The 18066-nt window shown below is 37.4% G+C and overlaps 1 protein-coding gene across 2 annotated transcripts in view; it reads right to left on the reverse strand.

The window, feature by feature from the left end:
- Positions 1-18066, reverse strand: part of SOS1 (SOS Ras/Rac guanine nucleotide exchange factor 1) — a 149225-nt gene that overhangs the window by 100685 nt on the left and 30474 nt on the right. The window lies entirely within an intron of this gene.

The raw sequence follows: 18066 nt of genomic DNA on the forward strand, positions 1-18066 counted from the left end.
TCATAGAACTTACATTCTTTGTTCTAGGTTAGACATGTGTTACTGGGTCTTTTCCCTCATTTTCCTCTGTATTTTTGGCAAAGGAAAACTAGATCTACGTTAATGAAAGAATAAAGAAAAACAGAAAGATAATTTTTGAAAAAAGATAACTTAATGCAGTAACCAAAATCTACCTTTAATTTACCCAAAAAGAGCTAGAAATCTAGCCAGATCTTAAAGCTCCAGAAAGAAGTTAAGGCCAAAGACAAAGATCTGGAGTTCACCCAATCATTCACAGGAAACAATACAAATTAAGGATGGATAAAATCTCTTACTCCAGGGTTAATACCGCAGAGCCGTGAAGGACGTCGGACCTACATCCGAGCAGATGAAGATGAGGCAAAATAAAAACCACTGTCTGAGAACTTTAAATGCTGCAAATCTCAGAGTATTTTGAGAAGGCCAATTAATGAACAATTAGCACATAATTGGTGACCTCTTGGAGAAAAATACGAATAGAGTAGCATGAGCAGAACCCAAATGGCACTCAAATGGAACCCAAACAAATGGGACTCATCTGGCAGATGACCTCGGAGTAAATGGGAAGAGAGAGAGGGGAAGAGGGATCCTAAATGCAGACTGCTCTTGGGGGAACTCTAGCGAAGAAAACAAGAAGAGATGCAACAGTAGAAGTCTTAAAAAAGAAATGCAAAATACAAAGGGTAAAGGAAATACTAGCCCAACTTTGAGTCAAAAATTTATTACTCTTGGGGGCGCCTGGGTGTCTCAGAGGGTTAAAGCCACTGCTTTCGGCTCAGGTCATGATCCCAGGGTCCTGGGATCGAGCCCCGCATCGGGCTCTCTGCTCCGCAGGAGGCCTGCTTCTCTTCCTCTCTCTCTGCCTGCCTCTCTGCCTACTTGTGATCTCTGTCTGTCAAATAAATAGATAAAATCTTAAAAAAAAAAAGAATTTATTACCCTTGGTATTTCATGCATTTTAGAGGAAGACATTTTACCAATGTTGATAAAGTTTTAAGAGAAATCACTGACACATTTGTGTGGTACATTCCACATTCAACACCCATGTGCCAGAGACTAGCATACCACCGAACACATTCATTCAGGAAATATTTCTTCAGAGCCTGCTATGTTCCACTATAATACCAGGCACTGGGAATAATAATGAAGAAACAGCTCTGCATGCATCATGTCGTTCACAATTTAGTGAAGGGAAAAATACTAATCACTCTTTATAACTGCATGAAGGAAACAGTTTTATGAACAGGAATAACCTAATTTAGATTTGGGGGTCAGGGAAAAATCCTCTCTGACCAAGTGATGTTTAAGCTGAGGTCTAAAAGATAAGTGCGGGCTTCCTGCATCGCTGCTCCCAGAACACTTTCACACCTGCATGCTTTCTCATGCCTGTCCTCTGCCTTGATTATTCTTCTCCCCTTAACCCTACCAGCTGAAATCCTAATGATCTTTTTGTGGCTCTACTATCATATCAATTCACTTGATCTCTCAGTTAGAATTAACTTGTGCCTTCTGCAGTTATCTTGTTTATTTATTTTTTTATTTTATTTATTTGAGGCGGGGAGGGAGAGTGAGAAGCAGACTCCCCCCGAGCAGAGAGCCCAATACGGGACTCAATCCCAGGACCCTGGAATTATGACCTGAGCCGAAGGCAGAAGCTTAACCAACTGAGCCACCAAGGCGCCCGTTATCTTATCTTTCATTGTTAATAGCTGAACACTGATGTATACTATAATTGTTTCCCCAAAAGCTCCTATAGGGCAGGGACTATGTCTTTTTCATGAATTGTCTGCAATGCATACACCTAATGGATGTCCTATTACTTGGTTTTATTTCTAACAGAGGCTTAGTGCCTAATGAGTATGTTTTCCTTCTTTCTGTTTCTAACCAAAGTGGGTATTACATGTGTAAGAAGGTGACCGAGGATAATTATGTAAGCACAGACTAGAAAGTATACTGAAATCGGACATTTTATTTGGGAATAATTTTTTAGAACTCATTTGGGAAGAAAGTGGAAGCAAACAGCAGATTGAGAAAAGAAATGGAAAAGTGTGCAAAAGCTGCAAGGGTACTGAACTGCCAGCTCTGACAAGTGGGACCACTCTGCCTGCCTCTAATAACTCTCCCTTCCCCAGTTTCCGGTTTTCCTTCCCACTTCCAGAAGTTGCAACAAAAAGAACAAGTCCCTGGTCATGATAGAATAACAGGCCCTAGAATCACCTTCCCAGGTTGAATAATTTATAAAGCCAAATACATGAAACAAGGATTTTCAGATATTGGGAAACAGGCAGTTCACACTGTGATACCTAAAGAGTAGGGAAACAAATGAGGTGAGCCCTCAGGCAGTTTTCAGGCCCCTGAGCAGGGACTCAAAGGGAGCCCAGCAATCCCAAATTAAGGAGACAGAAATCAGGTCAAGGTGGCTAAATATGTGCAGTAGGGCACTTAATGGAAAAGACTTCCCAAGACAGAGGAAGACAGGTCCAGAGATCTGCAGAGTACCCTCATATCTACGGCAGAGTACTGATATAAACCTATGAGAAAAATTCCCCAAGGCCAGGAAAGAAGCACCAAATGGGCTGCAGACAAAATAATTCCTGGAGCTCACACAGGAGTGGGGTTATTAGTTCATGCTCCCACCAGCCACAGTGGAAAGATCTCTTAACACATGGGATATCATGTAAAGTTCTCAAGAAAACACTGTCTCAGTAGTAAACAAAGTCTATTTTGGATCTGCTCTACCAAAGCTTAGAGCAAGTCTCAAAAGGATTCAACTTATCCAAAATAACTAAATCATTTGTCAGAACAAAATAGAATACTGATAAATCATGATAAAATATAACAAAATCCAGTACCCAACAATGTAAAATTCACAATTTCCATCAACCAATCAAAAGTTACCAGCATGCAAAGAAGCAGGAAAATATAATCCAAAAGCAGAAGAGGAGTTAATCAATTGAATGTAGAAAATGGTGAAGATGATGCAATTAGCAGACAGTGAAACTGAAATAGCTACCATAAGGCCACAAAACAAGTCTCCACAAATTCAAAACAAAACAAAACTGAAGTCATACCATGCATCTTTTCGGACCACAATGCTATGAAACTAGAAATCAACCACAAGAAAAAATCTGGAAAGAGCACAACTACATGGAAGTTAAATAATGTGCTACCAAACAATGAATGGGTCAACAAAATAAATAAATAAAAATAAATAAATAAAAGACATCACAAATTACATGGAAACAAATGAAAATGAAAACACAACAGTCCAAACTCTTTGGGATCCAGCAAAAATGGATGAGAGGGAAGTTTATGACAATACAGGTCTACCTCAAGAAGCAAGAAGAATCTCAAATGAACAACCTAATATCACACCTAAAGGAGCTGGAAAAAAGAACAAAACCCCAAACCAGCAAAAGGAAGGAAAATGAAGGAACATTAAAGATTAGGGCAAAAATTAATGGTATAGAAACTAAAAAAAAAAAACAACAGAACAAATCAATGAAACCAGGAGATGGTTCTATGAAAAGATCAACAAAATCGATAAACCTCTAGCCAGACACACACACACACACACACACACACACACACACACACAAAGTGGGGGGGGGGAGACACCCAAATAAACAAAATCACCAATGAAAGAGGAGAAATAACAACCAACACCACAGAAATACGAACAACTGTTAACAGAGTATTATGAAAACCTATATGCCAACAAATTGGGACAACTCAAAAGAAACGGGTATTTTCCTAGAAACATAAAACTTACCAAAACTAAAGCAGGGAGAGACAATGTGAACAGACCAATTACCAGCAATGAAACTAAATCAGTAATCAAAAAATTCCCAAAAAAACCCAGAAGTCCTGGGGTGCCTTGGTGCTCAGCTGTTAAGCATCTGCCTTCAGCTCAGGTCATGATCCCAGGATTCTGGGATCGAGCCCCACATCGGGCTCCCTGTTCGGCGGGAAGCCTGCTTCTCCTTCTCCTATTCCCTCTGCTTATGTTCCCTCTCTTGCTGTGTCTCTGTCAAATAAATTAAATCTTCAAAAAAAAAAACCACACACAAAAAACAAAACCCGGAAGTCCAGGACCAGATAACTTCACAGAATTCTACCAAACATTTAAAGAATTAATACCTATTCTTCTCAAGCTATTCAAAAAAAATATAAGAGGAAGGAAAACTAAATTCATTAATTGAAGCCAGTATCGTTCTGATACCAAAACCAGATAAAGATACCACAAACAAAGAGAACCCACCTGCCAATATCTCTCAGAAATATACACGCAAAAATCCTAAAAAAAATTAGCAAACTGAATCCAACACTACATCAGAAAAAATCATATGCCATGACCAGGTGGGATTTATTCCCAGGATGCAAGGTGGTCCAAAATAATCAACATGATATGTCATATCAATAAGAGAAAAATAAAAACCATATGATCATTTCAATATATGCAGAAAAAACATTTGACAAAGTACAACATCCATTCATGATAAAAACCCTCTGCAAAGTAGGTCTAGAGGGAACAAACCTCAACACAATGAAGTCCTTATATGAAAACCCACAGCCAACATCACACTCAATGATGAAAAACAGAGCTTTTTCCCCTAAGGTCAGAAACAAGACAAGGATGTCCACTCTCAACACTTTTATTCAATATAATACTACGAGTCCTAGCCACAGCAATTAACAACATTAAAAAAAAAAAGACATCCAAATTGGAAGGAAGAAGTAGAACTCTCATTATTTGCAGATGACATGACACTATATATAGAAAACCCTAAGACTCCACCAGAAAACTACTAGACTGATAAATGAATTCAGTAAAGTCACTGGATACAAAATCAACATAGAGAAATCGGCTGCATTCCTATTCATTAATAATGAAGTAGCAGAAAGTGAAATTAAGTAAACAATCACAATTACAATTGCACTAAAACCGATAAAATATCTAGGAATAAACTTAACCAAACAGATAAAAGACCTGTACTCTGAAAAGTATAGAACACTGATGAAAGAAATTCAACACAACACAAAGAAGTGGAAAGATATTCCATTCCTATGGACTGGAAGAACAAATATCTTTAAAATGTCAATACTACCCAAAGCAATCTAGAAATTTAATGCAATCCCTGTCAAAATACCAACAGCATTTTTCACAGAAGTAGAACAAGCAATCCTAAAATTTGAATGGAACCACGGAAGACCTAGAATAGCCAAAACAATCTTGAAAAGGAAAAACAAAACTAGAGGTATCACAATTCCAGGTTTTAAGTTATATTACAAAGTTGCAGTAAGCAGAACAGTATGGTACTGGCACAGAAACAGACCCATAGATCAATGGAATAGAGTAGAAAACCCAGAAATAAACCCACAGTTATAAAATCAATCCATCTTCGACAAAGGAGGCAAGAATATCCAATGGGAAAAAGATAATCTCTTCAACAAATGGTGCTGGGAAAACAGGACAGCTACATGCAAAAGAATGAAAATAAACTCAAAATGGATTAAAGACCTAAATGTGAGACCTGAAACCATAAAAATCCTTAAAGAGAGCAAAGGCAGTAATTTCTCTGACATCAGCCATAGCAACATTTTTCTGAATGTATCTCCTGATGCAAGGGAAACAAAAACAGAAACTACTGGAACTGCATCAAAATTTAAAAATTCTGCAGAGTGAAAAAATCAACAAAACTAAAAGGCAACTGACAGAATGGGAGAAGATATTCGCAAATGACTTACCAATAAAGGGTTAGTATCTAAAACACATAACGAACTTATACAACTCAACACCCCAAAAAACCAAATCCAATTTAAAAATGGGACAGTAGACATGAGCAGTCACTCTCTAAAGAAGACATACAGATGGCCAACAGACACATGAAAAGATGTTCAACATTACTCATCATCAGGGAAACACAAATCAAAACCACAATGAGAGGGACGCCTGGGTGGCTCAGTTGGTTGGACGACTGCCTTCGGCTCAGGTCATGATCCTAGAGTCCCGGGATCGAGTCCCGCATCGGGCTCCCGGCTCCGCGGGGAGTCTGCTTCACTCTCTGACCTTCTCCTCACTCATGCTCTCTCTCACTGTCTCTCTCTCAAATAAATAAATAAAAATCTTTTAAAAAATAAATAAATGAATAAATAAAAATAAAATAAAATAAAAAAACCACAATGAGATATACCTCACAGCTGTCAGAATGGCTAAAATAAAAAACACAAGAACAAGTGTGGGTGAGGATGTGGAGAAAAGAGAAGCTTCTTGTACTGTTGATGGGTATGCAAACTGGTGCGGCCACTATGGAAAACAGCATGGAGATTCCTCAAAAAATTAAAAATAGAACTACCATATGATTCAGAAATTATACTACTACTGGGTACTTACCCCAAAATACAAAAACATCCCTATGTTTACCACAGCATTATTTACAAGAGCCGATCTGTGGAAACAGTCCAAGTGCCCATCTGCCCATCTATAGATGAATGGATAAAGAAAATGCAGTATACACGTACAACGGAATATTATTCAGCCATAAAAAAAAGAATGAAATTTTGCATTTGCAACAACATGGATAGAGCTAGAAAGTATAATGCTAGGCAAAGCAAGTCAGTCAGAGAGACAAATACAATATGATCTCATGCATATGTGGAATTTAAGAAACAAAACAAAAGAAAAAAACAAAAAGAGAAACAAACCATGAAACAGACTCTTAACTATAGAGAACAAACTGATGGTTACCAGAGGGGAGGTGAGTAGGGGAATGGGTGAGACAGGTGATGGGGATTAAAGAGTACACTGATCATGGTGAAAAAAAATAATAAATAAATGAAACAGGCAGTATAAATATACTCCATATGCTTCATAATGTAAAGGAAAAATATGAACATGATGAGGAAAAAGAGACAAAAATATCTAAATAAAACTTCTAGAGATAAAATTATAGTATCTTAAGTGAAGATACAACAGATTGGATATTGCAAAATAAAATGCAAGAGAACTTCAAGACATAGCCGGCAAACTCTCCAAAATGAAGCACAGACGGGAGTGGGGGAGACCAAGAAAATGGCAAGCTTCCATGACCTATGGGGCAAAATGAAGCAGCCTAAGATATACATAACTGGAGTCCCAGCAAACGAAACAGGAAAAAAATTCTAGTAACGAGGAAGCTCCCGTTCTGAGGGCTGTGTCGGAACTACAGGCCCACCAAGAACACTTTGGCAAGTACTGCAACAAAGCAGTTGGTGGTCTGTGTTTTAAGCAACTATAAGGATTCATATTTCTAGTTTTTACTCTGATAGGATTAAAACCTTGACTTATGTTTAGTCTAAGTATGTCTCTTTTCTTATATTTATAAATGGAGGAGGGAATAAGAACATTTTAAAAAAAGAAAGAAAAAAAGTTGTTTTCTACCTCAACTGGACTCAAATATTTATTGAAGGTCTGCTATGTTAGCAAAACATTATTTTAAATGTCAGAGATTCAACACTAAACAGAGTTTACACTGAACTTACATTTTAGTAAGAGAAGGGCTCCAGCCATGTGCTTTTATTTTTTAAGAACAGGAAACCTTAATGTGAACCTCAGCCCACTAAAATGAGACATCAATAATCTGTAAGTAAATAGGATGGAGCACCTGTGTGGCTCTGTTGGTTGAGCATCTGACTCTTGGTTTCTGCTCAGATCATGATCTCAGAGTCATGGGACAGAGCCAATGGCCAGTTCTGTGCTCAGCAGGGAGCCTGCCAGCAGGGAATCAGGAGAGATTCTCCCTCTCCCTCTGACCCCTCCCCGACTTGCACTCTCACTCTAATAAATATTTTTTAAAATACATATGTTTTAAAAAGGGAAACTACAGATGTAACTCCAGTACATGTGTTAGTCCATCTAAGCTTTTCTATGAATTTAGTATGTCTCATTACTCAAAGTACCTAAAACACTCTACTTACACATAACTCATGAATGTATCATGTGAGCATATAACTGGTGGTTAATGCAGAAATTATCTCTTCCCCAAAAGAGCTAGTTCTGTATCCTCCCTACCCTTTATTGTAACTATCATGTCTACCTGTTAATTCCACACCTTGCCCACTACCAGTCTTCTTGCATTCTTTTTCAGAAGCCAGAATCCCTACCCACATTAGGATAAATCAGAGGAACAGGAATTCTGTTCACAGAGTACTTATTAAGTGAATGGATGAATCACACTGTTAAATTATATATAGTACTAGCTATATCATTATGAGTTAACATGCTTTGCAGAATAGTATATTGTTATTGGGCTGAACTGTGTCCCCTAAAATTGCGTATGTTGAAGCCCTAACTCCCAGCACTTCAGAATGTGACTATATTTGGAGATAGGTTCTTTAGAGGCAGTTCAGTTAAAATGAGGTCATTAAAGTAGGCCCAAATCCAATCTGACTGGTGTTCTTTTAACAAAAGGAATTTTGGACACATGCATACATTGAGGAGAGACCACGCAAAGACACAGGGAGAAGATGGCCATCTATAAGCCAACGAGAGAGGTCTCGGGAGAAATCAACCCTGCCAAAACCTTGATCGCAGACTTCTAGTCTCCAGAATTACAATAAAATTTCTGTTGTTTAAGCCACCTAGTTTGTTATGGCAATCCTGGCCAAACTAATACAACTATGTATCTATTAAAACAAATCAGAGTTATGCCATTTGAAAGATTTCCATCAGGTATTTTTTTATAATACCGTATTTCTTTGAGAGAGAGAGCATGCACACAAGCACGAACAGGGGCGGAGGGAGAAGCAGACTCCCCTGCTGAGCAAGGAGCCCGACACGGAGCTCGATTCCAGGATCCTGGGATCATGACCTGAGCCAAAGCCAGACACTTAACCAATTGCACCACCCAGGCACCCAAGGCATTCTCAAGACAGAAAAATTTAAAGTACAGGGAATGCTCAAAAAAGCCATACACATGCATGCCTGTGTGTGTACAATGTATTATAAATATACATTTGTACATGAACATGACAATGTGGATGAAAATATGTAATAATATAACCTAGATTATTAACATGGATTAGAGGTCCTGGCAAAGAAGGGATCTGGATGGAAGAGAAAAGAAAAGGGAGAAAAATGAACCAATCACTCTCTCCTCAACCACCCCAAAAAAAATGTACTGAAAATAATTGTGCCATTTTATGCATTTTTATAACATTTTATGTGTGTATATAAAACAAATTACATGTTTCATTATATTTAGTTTTCATTTAAATAATATTTTTATGATTGCTTTTCTGCTGTGTGTACATTAGCCATGGGAAAGACAATATTCAAAGTCTTTTCCCACAGAAAATAACTATATACAAATTCCAAACAAGTGTCAAGTGCCAAATGCATATCATCTTACATTTGTTTTGCTTTAAAAACAATAAATATGGCCTTCCAAAACAAATTTTTTATTACTTTTTGTGATAACAGAGTTCCCACCAATAAAACAAAGAACTGATTCAAGAGAAGAATCTCTGATGGTTTTTTAGTTCTTCAAGCATTTTCTTAACCTTCATGTTCGAGTCTTCCAACTGTGGCAGAAATCCCTTATCAATGATGTCCTGACACAAGCAGGAGTGCTCTATAAAATTCCCATTTTCCCATAGTGCTCCCATACATCTATCCTTATGAAGTTTTAATCGCATTCTAAGAAGCATCTTTAAAGCTGGAGGAGCAATTCATAATACAGGTGTGTCTACTGTCTATCCTTTGGTAGTTTTCCTAAAAATACAAACAGATAGAAGTTTGTGACTTGAATATCTTTCTAGTAAGATTCACCAATTGACACTAACTTCAAAATGTTAGATTCTAAAACCTAGTGAATCAAAGGCAGAAAAACAGAAGGAAAAGCTTTTTCAAATGCGAACTTCCCCAAATAGATCAGTCCCTGATGTACAATCTCTAACACAGTAAGTTGATTTACTAGACAAACTAAATGGATTTCTCCACATTTATACTTTAATTTCTAGAAGATAAAATGGTTAATGTCATCTGTGAATCCACTCGGAAGTTCTATCCATTTTCAGACTTTTTTGAGTAAAAAAGGCTATACCCCCAAATAAGATACTGGCACACAGGCATGTGTTCTCCAGGTTTTCTGCTAGATACCAAGAATGTAAAACAGACACAGTCCTTGCCCTCACAGAGCTTAGAAGTACAGGCGGGGATCAAGACATTAAACAAATAATCAAAAAAAACAAACAAACAAACAAAAAACACTACATAAGAGACAGAATAGTGAAGAGGTTAAGCATGGGCTAAACCGTCTAAATTTAAATTGTGGTTCTTTTAATTATCAGGCTGTAATCCTGAGTAAATTACTTAATCCTTCCTATAATATAATATACCAGCACATCTGCAGGAGTCACTGTTCAGTAAACGTTAGCTGTAGCTATCGCTGTTGTTCTTATTAAAGAATGCCATCAGACTTTAAACAGGCACTCAAGTTAACCTAGGGGTCTGGAAAGGAAGATTAAGGCTGAAACCTAAACGGTGAATAGTAGAATTTAAGTGGAAGTGGACCAGTGAAGTGAGAGGGTAATATTCTAGGCAAAGGGAACAGCATGTACGGACATGAAAGGGAGAGGAAAGGAGTTGACATGAGATAGGATCAGATACGGCCCAGATCACTGGCCAAATGTACTAGATACAGATGTATTTACTGAAATAAAGAATACAGTAAGAAGAGATGTTTTACTAAATGGGAAGGGAAATGAGGAGATTAAGAGTTTAGTTCTGGGGTAGCCTAAATGGCTCAGTCGGTTAAGCGTCCAGCTCTTGATTTTGGCTCCTAGGTCATGATCTCAGGGTCGTGAGATTGAGCTCTGAGTTAGGCTCTGTGCTGAACATGGAGTCTGCTTTAGATTCTCTCTCTCCTTCTTCCTCTGCCCCTCTCCTCTAGCACACACATGCTCTCTAATAAAATAAAAAATAAAAATAAAATAAAAATTTCTAAAAAAAAAAATTTAGTTCTTAGCTTCATTATGCTTAAGATATCTTTGAGACAAGAAATTAGCAAATGATCAGTTTAATGTATAGATAAACAAGTCCAGAACTGTATTTTTAATAAATTTAACCATACAATGCATCTATCCTATCAAAATTGCAAGAAGCGGTTAGATACTAAATCACTGTTAAATAATAATGTTATAGGAAACCAAATGAAACTTTTTTTTCCTCCTAGACATCCCATACCATTGAGCAGAAACTGGAGGCATTTCAATGCTTTGAAGACTGTAACCCAGTTAGGGGTGCTCTTCCCCAACCAATTCCATGATGGCAGACAGTAAGGCTACAGAGGGGATGTGTAAAATAGGAATGTCAGGAGTGGCTTTCCCCTATAACTTTCTATTATTCTAAAACATGGCTGACTGTCCCTGGCAAAGAACAAAATCCACTTACTCCTGGGCTCAATTGTGATAATTACATTCTTCAAAGGGAAGCTCTAAAAGAATAGGCACATTTAAGAGAAACATAATAGGCACAAATGGCTGGGTGTGGAGATCATTTTGATGCAAGAAAACAGTGCCACAAAATGACAGATTTCCTTCAGATTTCCTGATAACTGACATTAATTACTTATTAAGTACCACATATTTATACTTCATAAAAATACTTCACTAAACAGAATCAGTATATCTTAGTCTTGTAAATATTAAGCATTGCCAATATGGCAAGAATAATGGGACAGTCAAATGATAAAGTCTTGTCTGCAAAATAAAACACTATGACTTAACAACTTCACACTTTTCAATCAAGAGACAATTAAATCCATGGCATCTTTATAGTAGCAAGATCTGCTATTTTCTTGGAGACCACTGGGGGGTAAATTATAAGAGTTGTCAGAACACCTATCTTTGAGGTCTGACTTTACTTGCATGTATGATCTTAGGCAAGACATGAAATTTTCTAAAATCTCAAAAGTTTCTCACTTGAAAATAGCGATATCGTTACCCATCTCCTCAGGATACTATAATCAAATAAAATCATGTATCTGAAAGCACTTTAAAAAATACAGTGCTAAATAATGAATGGTCATTATTCACATTACCACATGCAGTGCAGTACAAATTTTAACCCTGAGCATAGAACACATAGATGGAAGATTATATGTACCTGAACTCATCAATCTGACAGTTTCTCTTTAAAAGATACACCAACAGGTATGCCTGGGTGGCTCAGTCAGTCAAGTGTCTGTCTTCAGCTCAGGTCATGATATCAGGGTCCAGGGATCTAGACCTGAGCTGGGCTCCCTGCTTCTCCCTCTCCCTCTGCACCCCACCCCCACTCATGTGTGCACTCTCTCAAATAAATAAAATCTTTAAAAAAATTTTTTTTTAATTAAAAACAAAAGATACACCAACAAAACCCAGTTTATCCCACTTCGCATTACATAATCCCAAACATTAGCGATTCTACCCTGAACTATGCATAACAATTATCTGAAAAGAGTTTTGTTGTTGTTATTGTTTTAAATGCAGCCTTCTGAGCCTCATCCCTAGAGATTATGGTTCAATATGCCTGGGGTGAAGCCAAGGAACGTGCTTCTTTTTTTTAACTGTAGTAAAATAAAAATTTACCATTTAACCATTTTTAGGTGTACAATTCAGTGGCATTAAGTACATTCACACTGTTGTACAACCATTACCTTTACCATCTGTAGAACTCTATAGCCATTAAACAATAACCCTCATCCCCTCATCTCCCCAGTCCCTGATAACCACTCTTCTGTTTTCTGTCTCTATGTATATGGCTAATCTAGGTACTTCATACAAGTGGCATCCTACATTTGTCCTTTCCTGTCTTCTTTCCCCTAGCAAAATGTTTCAAGGTTCATCCACGTTGCAGCATATATCTGATTTCAGTGCCTCTTTTTTTTTTTAAACTGATTAACTCCTAATTTTTTTTTTAAGACTATTTTTTAAAGCAGTTTTACGTTCATGGCAAAACTCAACAAAAGATACTGAGATTTCTCATATATCCCATGCCCCTATTCATGCATAGTCTTCCCTGTACCAACATCTGTGCCAACTGGTACATTTGCTACAACCAATGACTCTACATTGCCACATCATTATCACCCAACACCTTTGGTTTACACTAGAGTTCACTCTCAGTGTTGTTTGGGTTCTGACAAATGCACAATGACGTGTATACACCATGAGAGTATCAAGGACGACAGTTTCACTGCCCTAAAAACTCTCTGTACTCTATTCACCTTTCCCTCCTGCTCAACCCCTGATCTTTTGGCTTTCTCCAGACCTATGCCTTTTCCAGAATGGCATATAGTTTGAAGATACAGTAGGTAACATTTTAAGATTGGCTTCTTTCACTTAATAAAATACATTTAAGGTCCTCCATATCTTTTCATGGCTTGACCATTCCTTTTTAGTGCTAAGTAATATTCCACTGCTTGATATACCACAGTTTATTCATTCACCTACTGAAGGAAGTCTTCTCAATTATGAATAAAGCTGCTATAAAAAGCTGTAGGTTCTCTGTGGATATAAGTTTTCAATTCCTTTGTGTAAATTTCAAGGACTGTGATTGCTGGCTCATATCATAAGGGTATGTTCAGTTTTGCAAGAAACCACCAAACTAATGTCTAAAACGGCTGCACCATTTTGCTTTACCACTAGCAATGAAAGGTAGTTACTCTGCATCTCTGCCACCATCTGATACTGTCAGTGCTCCAGACTCCATTCTAACGGGGAGTTAGTGGTATCTCATTATAGTTTTATTTTCCATTTCCCCGATGACATATTATGTGAAGTATTTTTTATATGCTTATTTGCCATTATGTATCTTCTGTGGTGAGGTATCTGTGAAGGTCTTTGGCCCATTTTTAATTGGGTTGTTTATTATTCCTGAGCTTTAAGAGTTCTTTGTATATCTTAGATAGTATCAGATTACATCCTTTGCAAATATTTTCACCCAGCCTGTGGCCTCTCTTTTTATTCACTTAACAGTATCCTTTGCAGGGCTAAAAATTTTAATTCTAATTAAAGTCCAGCTTATCAGTTATTTTCTTTCATTGATCATACCTAGTATTGTATCTAAAATGGCACTGCCAAAATCATCTAGATTTTCTGTTATCTTCTAAGAACCATTATAGTTTTGCATTTTGCACTTAGATCTGTGATTCACTTTGAATTTTTAATGACTGCTGTAAGGTCTGTGTCTAGATTCATTTTTTGCTTACGGATGTCTGATTATTCCAGCATCATTTCTTGAAGAAGCTATCTTTGCTCAATTGTATTGCTTTTGCTCCCTTTGTCAAAGATCACTTGACTATATCTATGTGGTATATTTCTGGGCTCTCTATTCTGTTCCACTGATCTCTTTGTCTAGTCTTTCACCAATACCACACTGTCTTGAATACTACAGCCTCACTGTTAACTCTTCAGTCAGGTACGGTCAGTACTTCAACTTTGTTCTCATTCAATATCGCCTTAGCTATTCTGGATCTTTTGCCTTTCCATATAAACTTTCAAATCAGTTTGTAAATACCCACAGAATAACTTGCTGGGATAGTTTTGATTAAAATATTGCACTGAATCTATAGATTGAGTTGGGAAAAACTAACATCTTGACAATACTAAGAGCTCCTATCCATCAACACAGAATATCTCTCCACTTATTTAATTCTTTGATTCCTTTCATCAGAGTTTTGTAGTTTTCCTCATATAGAACTTACATATATTTTGTTAAGATTATACCTAAGTATTTCAATTTTGGGGCGCTAATGTAAATAGTATTCATTCTTGGCGTTTGTCTGTTTTAAGATAAAATCAGTCCTACTCCTTCATTTTGGATCAGCCATCATGGATCTGAAGCAGAAGTTTTCACCATCAGCACTACTGTTATCTTGAGCCAAATAATTCTCTTTTGTGGGGGGCTGTCTTTTGTAGCATAAGACATTTAGCAGTATACCTGGCCTCTAACCACTGAATGCGAATAGCACACCTGCCCCTGCCAGGTGTGACAACCAAAAATGTTGTCAGGCATTGTCAAATGTCCCCTGGGGGCGAGGCAAAATCCCTATTGGTTGAGAACCACTGATTTAAAGCACACCTTTCCCTATCTCTTCATAGTCTACCAGGTGCAGCTGGATCTCCCACTCTACTATAAATTTTCCTGGATAAAAATTAAATCACCAGTAGTTCATAATTCTCCAGCCTGGCCCAGCAGACCTTCTCCTCACCACTGCTTATATATATTTTGTTAAATATTCCCTTCCTTGTGTTTTTACACATGCATTCATGTTCTATTTATATTTCAACTTTTAAAAATAGCAAAGTCCATACATGAGGCAAGAGAGGTGGGTGATAGATTTAAAACCTGAAATAAAATTTTACCAAAAAATCAAAGTATGCCTCAAAAGAAAAGACAATTTTTCAAATAAAATCTCTTTAAAAGCAAGACAAATTTAAACCCACTTGGAAACTCTTAATTAGTTATAAAAATAGTCTCTTCCAACTAGGCATTCAAGAAAAACTTCATTCCTCTCAAATTCTCCAATTAAAGTTTAAAATGAATATGACAATTTACCTCTAAATATCAAAGTGCTGCTATAACTTCAGAACTCTTATGAAGCACTATTACTTCCTTTGTAAAATGCAACTCAGAAAAGGTATACAAAGATCTTAAAAAATCAAATATTACAGAAATACTTTAACTTCTTAAATAAATGCATTTTAAATATTTTATTTATTTATTTGCTCATTTATTTATTTATTTATTTATCTACCTATCTATATATTATCTATTTATCTGACAGACGGGGTGCGCACGTGTGAGCACAAGCCGGGGACGAGGCAGAGGGAGAGGGAGAAGCAAGCTCCCCACTGAGCAGGGAACCTGAAGCAGGGCTTGATCCCAGGACCTGAGCCAAAGGCAGACACTTAACTGACTGAGCCACCCAGGTGCCCCTTAAATAAACTCATTTTAAAAACTAACATTTTGGGGCTCCTGGGTAGCTCAGTGGGTTAAGCCTCTGCCCTCAGCTCAGGTCATGATCTCAGGGTCCTGGGATTGAGCCCTGCATCGGGCCCTCTGCTCAGCAGGGAGCCTGCTCCCTATCCCTCCCCTGCCTCTCTGCCTACTTGTGATCTCTCTCTCTCTCTCTGTCAAATAAATAAATAAAATCTTAAAAAAAAACCCAAAACATTTTTACTAAAGGTTTGTTAACTCTTACAGTAACAGAAAACTTCTTATACTTTTTCTCTCATCTTCAAACAATCTTGCAAGATAATTAATATTTTCCCTACTATACAGATAATAAAGGGTTATACAGGCCATTCTTAATATATGTGCACAATTAAAATCTTACTTTATTTAGTAGGTATATGACTCTGGACAACAGATTTAACGTCTAAGTTCTCCTACTCCATAAATGGAGGGTAATGCCTCTATTAGAATGTTAAAACAAAGATTAAATAATAAATTTAAATATGTTATATAACTTCAGGGGATTATTATGTGTAAGAATGTGCCCATAAATTTTTAAGTAACTCCATTATCAATGAAGTGGTAATTGGAGTTCCTTCACTATACATTGGTATCACACACACAGTGAGGTTTTCAATAATACTGCACCGGTTAAGTAATAGTATCACACCCGGACCTAAGTAAGTTTATTTCAGAAATTACTAATGCAACAATCCAGGTGTTTTTGTACTATTGTACAAAAAGTTATTTTAACTGCAATCTTGCATCCTTCTATCGAGGCAGCAATCCAGTTCTAGCTAATCCTTGTTCCTTCCCTGGGTTTATAAAGACAGTTTCCCCTTTAAATAACATGTGGTGAGTATCTGTCATTCCTGGGTGCCTTCTTGATAGGACTCTGACTTCCTTTTGAGGAATTACCCCTCCACTCTGTCCAATCTTGGTAAAAGAGGAGTTTCTGGTGACCACAGACAAGCCAACCGGCTAGACCCTAACTCTTCCAGCTCCACGGATAAGGCACAGACACTCTCCGCTAAAATAAAAGCCGATAACCCAAGGAAGGAAAGACGGACTGGAAGACAGCAGAAGCCAGGATCCAGCAGCCCTTTCCCACTTAGAAGCCTGCAGCATGAACCCTGAGGCCCCCTGGGATCCTGCCAGTTTTTCTGTCAGGGCTGCTCTCCACCTTCCATGAACCTCTAGAAGCACCTTTAACAAATCTCTTTCATGATCAAGACCTTTTATTTACAACCAAGAACCCCAACTGATATACCAAACTAAAGGGAAACAGAAAGGCATGTCTTTTTGAAATCTGGAAATAAACTAGGTAAGGAAGGTGAATGAACTTCTTTCTCACGCTGACATTTGGCCTATAGGGTTTTAAGTATCATATTTAAAAAATTTTCTAATCATTAAGATATATCAATAAGTAATTTCTTAAAATTGAGTTTTTCTAAAGTATTAAGTCATTACAGATATCTGGGGTACATAAAATTATATAATTATTTCTGTTTCTGCTTAACTCTTAACGCACAGGAAAAAAAAAAATCCCCAAATGTCCACCTTTAATGCACTAAATTAGAGTCAGACCTTTTCCTCAAGACTTATTAAGAATTTGCTGTTCTGTAATTGGATTGCTAATCATGCAATATAACACCATAAGAATTCGGACACCTCTTTTAGTGCAGGAGATGCATTTTTTTTTTAAGATTTTATTTATTTATTAGACAGACAGAGATCACAAGTAGGCAGAGAGGCAGGCAGAGAGAGGAGGAAGCAGGCTCCCCGCTGAGCAGAGAGCCCGATGCGGGGCTCGATCCCAGGACCCTGGGATCATGACCTGAGCCGAAGGCAGAGGCTTTAACCCACTGAGCCACCCAGGCGCCCCGGAGATGCATCTTTTTAACCGCTATATTCTTGGCCTGCAAATCAATAATCTGGTAAATTCAGTAAAACATCAAATATCATCTGAAAAATAACTTCCTGAAAATGTATAGTTTATAATATCTTTTAAGTGAAGAATATTAAGTACATCAAGCAATTAAAATGTACTTCTGGAGAAACATGTTGAA

Source organism: Lontra canadensis, unplaced genomic scaffold (genome assembly GCF_010015895.1).
Source record: "Lontra canadensis isolate GAN:19392208 unplaced genomic scaffold, GSC_riverotter_1.0 scaffold78, whole genome shotgun sequence".
In the NCBI taxonomy this organism is placed as follows: Eukaryota; Metazoa; Chordata; class Mammalia; order Carnivora; family Mustelidae; genus Lontra; species Lontra canadensis.